Source organism: Oncorhynchus mykiss, chromosome 11 (assembly GCF_057628025.1).
Source record: "Oncorhynchus mykiss isolate SJ-2025 chromosome 11, ASM5762802v1, whole genome shotgun sequence".
Classification (NCBI taxonomy): domain Eukaryota; kingdom Metazoa; phylum Chordata; class Actinopteri; order Salmoniformes; family Salmonidae; genus Oncorhynchus; species Oncorhynchus mykiss.
The window spans coordinates 56,618,744-56,625,494 of NC_143032.1; the positions used below are offsets into that span (position 1 = coordinate 56,618,744).

A 6,751-nucleotide genomic window follows, 5' to 3' on the forward strand; every position below is an offset into this window, starting at 1 on the left:
TGCTTTTACGCCAAACATAACGTTTTGCATTGTTGCCAAAAAGTTCAATTTTGGTTTCATCTGACCAGAGCACCTTCTTCCACATGTTTGGTGTGTCTCCCAGGTGGCTTGTGGCAAACTTTAAACTACACTTTTTATGGATATCTTTAAGAAATGGCTTTCTTCTTGCCACTCTTCCATAAAGGCCAGATTTGTGCAATATACGACTGATTGTTGTCCTATGGACAGTCTCCCACCTCAGCTGTAGATCTCTACAGTTCATCCAGAGTGATCATGGGCCTCTTGGCTGCATCTCTGATCAGTCTTCTCCTTGTATGAGCTGAAAGTTTAGAGGGACGGCCAGGTCTTGGTAGATTTGCAGTGGTCTGATACTCCTTCCATTTCAATATTATCGCTTGCACAGTGCTCCTTGGGATGTTTAAAGCTTGGGAAATCTTTTTGTATCCAAATCCGGCTTTAAACTTCTTCACAACAGTATCTCGGACCTGCCTGGTGTGTTCCTTGTTCTTCATGATGCTCTCTGCGCTTTTAACGGACCTCTGAGACTATCACAGTGCAGGTGCATTTATACTGAGACTTGATTACACACAGGTGGATTGTATTTATCATCATTAGTCATTTAGGTCAACATTGGATCATTCAGAGATCCTCACTGAACTTCTGGAGAGAGTTTGCTGCACTGAAAGTAAAGGGGCTGAATAATTTTGCATGGCCAATTTTTCAGTTTTTGATTTGTTAAAAAAGTTTGAAATATCCAATAAATGTCGTTCCACTTCATGATTGTGTCCCACTTGTTGTTGATTCTTCACAAAAAAATACAGTTTTATATCTTTATGTTTGAAGCCTGAAATGTGGCAAAAGGTCGCAAAGTTCAAGGGGGCCGAATACTTTCGCAAGGCACTGTATATTCATGATCTGGTAGTCCAGGAGGGCAGATGCCAGAGTTGTGTTTAGTAATTAAAATGCTTTCCCTCAAATGGGATCACCTGAGCATCACTCTACAAATATTTCAAACACTGATATTTATCTGTGTTATTTGTAATGTATATTTTGTAGGAGTCATTATTGCTATACAGGTACACAAAGCATACCTGTATAGCAATAAGTATTTTAACTCCTCTGGGGCATCTAAAACCCAAACTTTGGATTATTTGGTATTTGGTATTTTGTTAGGATCCCCACAGACACTCTTCCTGGAGTCCACACAGAACATCAAAAATTACATAATACAGAACATTAATAGACAAGGACAGAACTACATACATTTAAAAATGGAACACATAGCCTGCTTATCAATACATACACACAAAATATCTAGGTCAAATAGGGGAGAGGCACTGTATCGTGAGGTGTAGATTTTTTCAGATTTTTTAAACCATTTTTGCTGTTCATTTGAGCAATATGAGATTGGAGGGAGTTCCATGCAATAATGGCTTTGAGGACTGTGAAAAGACCCCTGCTGGTATATCTGGTGGGGTAGGTGTGTGTTTCAGAGCTGTGCGTAAGTTGACTATGCAAATATTTTGGAATTTATAAACACATTCATATTTCTTCTAAAAAGAATAAGTGATCCAGTCAGTCTTTCCTCAACTCTTAACCAAGAGAGACTGGCATGCATAGTATTTATATTAGCTCTCTGATTACAATGAAGAGCAAGACATGCCACTCTGTTCTGGGTCAGCTGCAGCTTAACTAGGTCTTTCCTTGCAGCACTCGACCACATGACTGGACAATAATCAAGATACGACAAAACTAGAGGCTGCAGGACTTGCTTTTTGGAGTGTGGTGTCAAAAAAGCAGAACATCTCTTTATTACGGACAGACCTCTCCCCATCTTTACAACCATTGAAATTTGCAGAAAAATTTGCAGAAATGTGCAGAAAAATCTATATTTCACATGAAATAGCTGTTTTCACATATTGAGCTAATATTTCACATGTAAAACCAGATTTTCACCATCATAAAATTTGGAGTTCATGTGTTCATACCACTTCTCACATGTGAGAAGAAAAACATGTTTTCACCACTTGTGAATTGCAGTTGCAGATGTGAAATCACTTTCACATATGGAATTGTATTTTCACATATAAAAAATGATCGCATGTGTCTGTGAGTGACCGTTGAAAGAAGCCCAATGAAAATAACAGAGAAGCTAGCGCTCTGAGTCTCCTTATTTATCCTGGTTGACATGTTCAAATTAGCGTTTTCAGAGTGAATCAGTTAACTCAAGTAAGCTTTTGGTATTTTAGTGCACTTTTTTATCACATTGCCTGAAAGCGTACACTGAAAACATCAATTGGAGCAAATTATTTGCAGATTAGTCTTGATTAATCACAGCAAATCCTGCAATAAACTTAATGGGGGGAAAAAATCATTTGACAGCCCTAGTTGACATTTGAAGTGTGAAAATACACATGTGAAAGTTTAGCGGTCATGGAGTTGCTAATGGTTGCTCATGGTCACGTGATGAGGTAACCCCGCCTGCGACTTCAGAATTAATGTTATTTAATGTTATGGTCAAGACATTGGTCAAGACATTGGTTTCTCCCATGGGAGACCCGGATTCTAATACCGCCAGTTACAAAACAATTGTAGAATGTTTCATTTCACATATGAAATGTAGGGAAACGTCATGTGAAACACCCATGTGAAACTTCACTTGTCCGAAAACCAACTGTCTGTTTTTCCCACTTGACATTTTTCACATGTAAGTTGTTCACATGTAAAAAGTATTGTGAAATGCCACACATGAGTCCGTTAAACCACTTCTGTGAATATATATATATATTTTTTTAAACTGATTTGTTCACATGCCTGTTTTTTCCAATGTTTTCACGTCTTTTTTGTTCATGTCGTTTTTTTGTAAGGGTTATTCTGCATAGTACTGACCAAATACCACATTGCTATTGAGTGCATCTCAGTGCTTGAGGCGTCACTACAGACACTCAGAGTCGAATCCAGGCTGTATCACAACTGGCCGTGATTGGGAGTCCCATATGGCGATGCACAATTGGCCCAGCGTTGTCCGGGTTTGGCCGGTGCAGGCTGTCATTGTAAATAAGAATTTGTTCTTAACTCACTTGCCTTGTTAAAAAAGGTTAAATCAAATAAAAATAGGTGCAAAGTTCAGATATGATTGTTAGATTTCTCTCCAAATGTGGTTGATGAAAGGTCTTTTGTTTGGCTTGTGCTTTTATTGCGAAACAACATATGTTTGATGCTTTGTAGACATAAAATAATTCCAAATAAAGAGCTGCATTCTCTTTTGTCTGTCAAAATCTCAAGGCTTTGTAGGACTATAATCAATTTAAAAAGGAATCATCTGTCAGGGACTAGTGTGAAGAAACTTTACAAATTAATTTCCCTTGTGAAACTCTTGGCAATGATTTCTGTTCTGTTTTTGTCGGGGGGGGGGGGGGGGGGGGTCAACGAAGTGCAGTGGCATTGTCGTTCTCTACCATACATCCCTTTCCAGCAGTGGAGCATGGAGATTCCTACCACCTCTCAGTGGGGATTGTATTGCTTTAATAATATGTATCAGATATGTCAAGGCAATTCAAACCTAGATCAAAACCAAAGCTGACTGTCTGAGAAAAACAGGGAAAGATCAAAGACATGAGATTGTGCAGGAAGGGTTGGTTGAAGAGGGGGTCTTCTTCTTGCCTGTTAATTATCACTATACCTGTTTTATTAAACACATAGAGCAGTTGCTGAGAATGTTGTCCAGTCCTGGGCCTCCAGTGGGACAGCGTGTCCTGAGCTTTACTGCTGCTAGCTTGTCATGTCCACGTCAACTGTGCTTGTCGCTGTACATCTGAGCACTGGGACGTTTCTCAGGCATTTATTTGTCTGTTTGACTTCTCTTGATTCTCTTTCCAAATCTTTTACATATAGTCTTCACCTGACATCACACAGACTGTTCCTCTCTAAAAACAATTTCAGAAACAGAAATCTACAGTTTTTCGTCCAACATGCAGCAGTATGACACAAGATTGGGCAAATGTCAAGAACTGATCAAGTAGAGTCAACCTCAACAGAATTAACCACACCCCAGTCACAATATTAATCACATACTGTAGACACTGAATCATAACTTCTGTTTACTGCTAAGAATGACTTCCACACAATCAGACTTTCAGTATATGTCTTTATTAGGTGTGCTTTCTGAAAGCAAAGCACAACTTTAGAAACTGTTCATACTTATTATTTGCTTTCCATTGCCACCTGTAGGGCAAAAATTGTAAAAGCTACCAACATCAAAACAACTTCAAAACTTTTAAGATAGAAATGCCACTCAAACTTGAAAACGTGTAGACCGGTCTGGAATAGTATGAAGGGGTTGCAGATGCGTCACAAATCACCTAGCAACCACACCATGTTGGAAGACAAGAGTCAATCCTTATACCCTAATGAGTCAGCCTGTGTTTTTCTACCACCAGAAACTGTCATGTCGTGTGTGTAGGTGGCAGGGAAGTCAGGCACAGGAGAATCAAACTTGGTATAATGGAGTAGTTTAATAACGTAAAACAAACTCCAAAACCAAAGTATATAATAAACTAAACGTGGGTACAAGAACCCATCGCCCACCAATCCATAAATCACGAGCATAACAATAAACAATATCTGACAAGGACATGAGGGAAAACAGAGGGTTAAATACACAACAATTAATGAATGGGATGGGAACCAGGTGTGTAGGAAGACAAGACAAAACCAATGGAAAATGAAACATGGATCAATGTGACGTCGACCGCCGAGCACCACCCGAACAAGGAGAGGCATTGACTTCGGCAGAAGTCATGACAGAAACATCGAGACGGTTGCCCATTATTTTGTTTTTCCAAGGACCCAGAAAATGGAGGCAGTGGGAGAACCTATTCAAGTAAGTAAATATATGTTTATTATTGTTTTATTTTTTACAATGTAATATTAGCTAGCTAGCATTCTACAGGAACTTACTGTGCAGGCTAACTCAAATGACCTGCTAGTGTAATGTTAGCTAGCTAGATAACTTCACATACTGTATAAGCTACCTAAGTGAATTAAATATCACTAGATAGCTAACTTAATTTTAGCTAGTTAGCTATCTTGATGTATTTATCATTGTAAATGTAAAAACACAAACTCGAAATGCATTTGAAGCTAGGTAGTTAGCTAGCTAACAGCCATGGAAGAGGGTGAAAGGATTAATGTTAGCAGCGCCAGCTGTCAGAGAAGGGATAGTAGGCTACTCTGAATAGCGCAGGTACTTTGTGGGAGGACATTATGAAACGATTCTCCAATTCCGGTCCCTAGGAAGAAAAACTGAGGACCGAGAGATATAGCAACATAATATTCAGTGCTGTCTAATTTAAGTATAATGAAGCATGTTTCTTTGTGATGCTTTCTGTTCTCAGATACAGAGAGCTGCGAATTCCTGTCTGCAGATGAAGAGGTCCCAATGAATGTCACAAGAGAATAAGAGTACATCCGTGTATACCATTGGTTATATGTATACCTATGTTAGCAAATGTTGTAAACAAAATACAGTACCACTGGAAATTTTTGGGACAATAATGTCCTCCTCTAGGATAGATGGACATATCCCCTTTGTGTAGGCCTAGAATAGATGGTTGCATTCAAGACAATGTCGTTTTTTTTATTGATCTGTTTGTCAGTGTTAGCAGAGTAGGCCTAGGCTATCCCTCGATCTGTCATATTAAAACAATGTTCTGCTAATGTCTTTGGTCATGTAAAGAGTAGTGGAATTGCATGAAATGTGTTTATCAAAGACCACATTTTTCCTGTGCAAAGGAGAGAAAAGAAATGTCTCTGATAGAGCCTATAGGCCTATGCCTCTACTTGCTCAGACACTGATTAGATTATTAATAGCCTAATAAATGATATCACTATTCGATCTACTCATCACATTAGGAATAGTTGGCTTACAAAATGTGATGTTAGATTCTTGCAATGCTTTTATTATAACGGTGCATTTCTACAGTGAAAAAATTATGCACCGCCTACTTCATGAGAGAGACGCAAGCTAAAAGATAGACTACAAGTTATCTCGCTAGCTAATGTTGGCCAACTTTAGTCTTATTGTTAACACCTGGTTAGCATAACAGCTAAACCTGAAATCGATCAGATTTACGAGTAATTGAATTGTTGGAGTAGACGTACTGACAGCTGTCTGGGTTCTGGTCTTGACGGGTAAAAAGGTTCTTGAGTCTTAATTATTTCCTTGGTGTTTCATGATTGTGGGTAATCAGTAAAAATATTTTTTGCCTGTTGTCTTTCCTGCCTTGTTAGAGCAGCCAAATACTGCACAAAAATGTACAGGGGTGATAAATTAAGTCGTTTTGGGCACAGTTATCATGCAGCTAGGGGTAGCCAATCATCTGTGGTTGTCGGAAGAATTGATACTGTGGTCTCCCTCTGTGCTTGTATACAGCTTTTTTTTAATACCATTTACATTTTTGAAATATAACCATTTTAAATGTGCATTAAAGCTCCATAGGCTTGAATGGGTAGTATTTTGATTCACCACTGCTCCTGAAACCTTAAAGCTACCAACACCAAAACAACTTTAAAACATGCAGGCTGGTACTGTTACTAGAAAAAAACTTTTAGATTGACTTCACATTACTACCATGTTTGCATAAATCCCAATGCATTTCAGGTGCCATAGATTGAAATGGGAAGGATTCTGGCCACTAGTCTTCAACCGTTTAAGATTGAAACACCATTCTAACATGCAGACCGGTCTGGA

The 6,751-nt window shown here is 38.7% G+C and overlaps 1 long non-coding RNA gene across 1 annotated transcript; it reads left to right on the forward strand.

Annotated features, from left to right (window-relative positions):
* The first annotated feature begins 4,733 nt into the window (after positions 1–4,733).
* LOC110536632 (uncharacterized) lies at positions 4,734–6,506 on the forward strand. The gene is made up of 2 exons (XR_002475495.3): positions 4,734–4,882; positions 5,397–6,506. It is a non-coding gene; the product is annotated as an uncharacterized LOC110536632 (long non-coding RNA).
* The last annotated feature ends 245 nt before the right edge of the window (positions 6,507–6,751 follow it).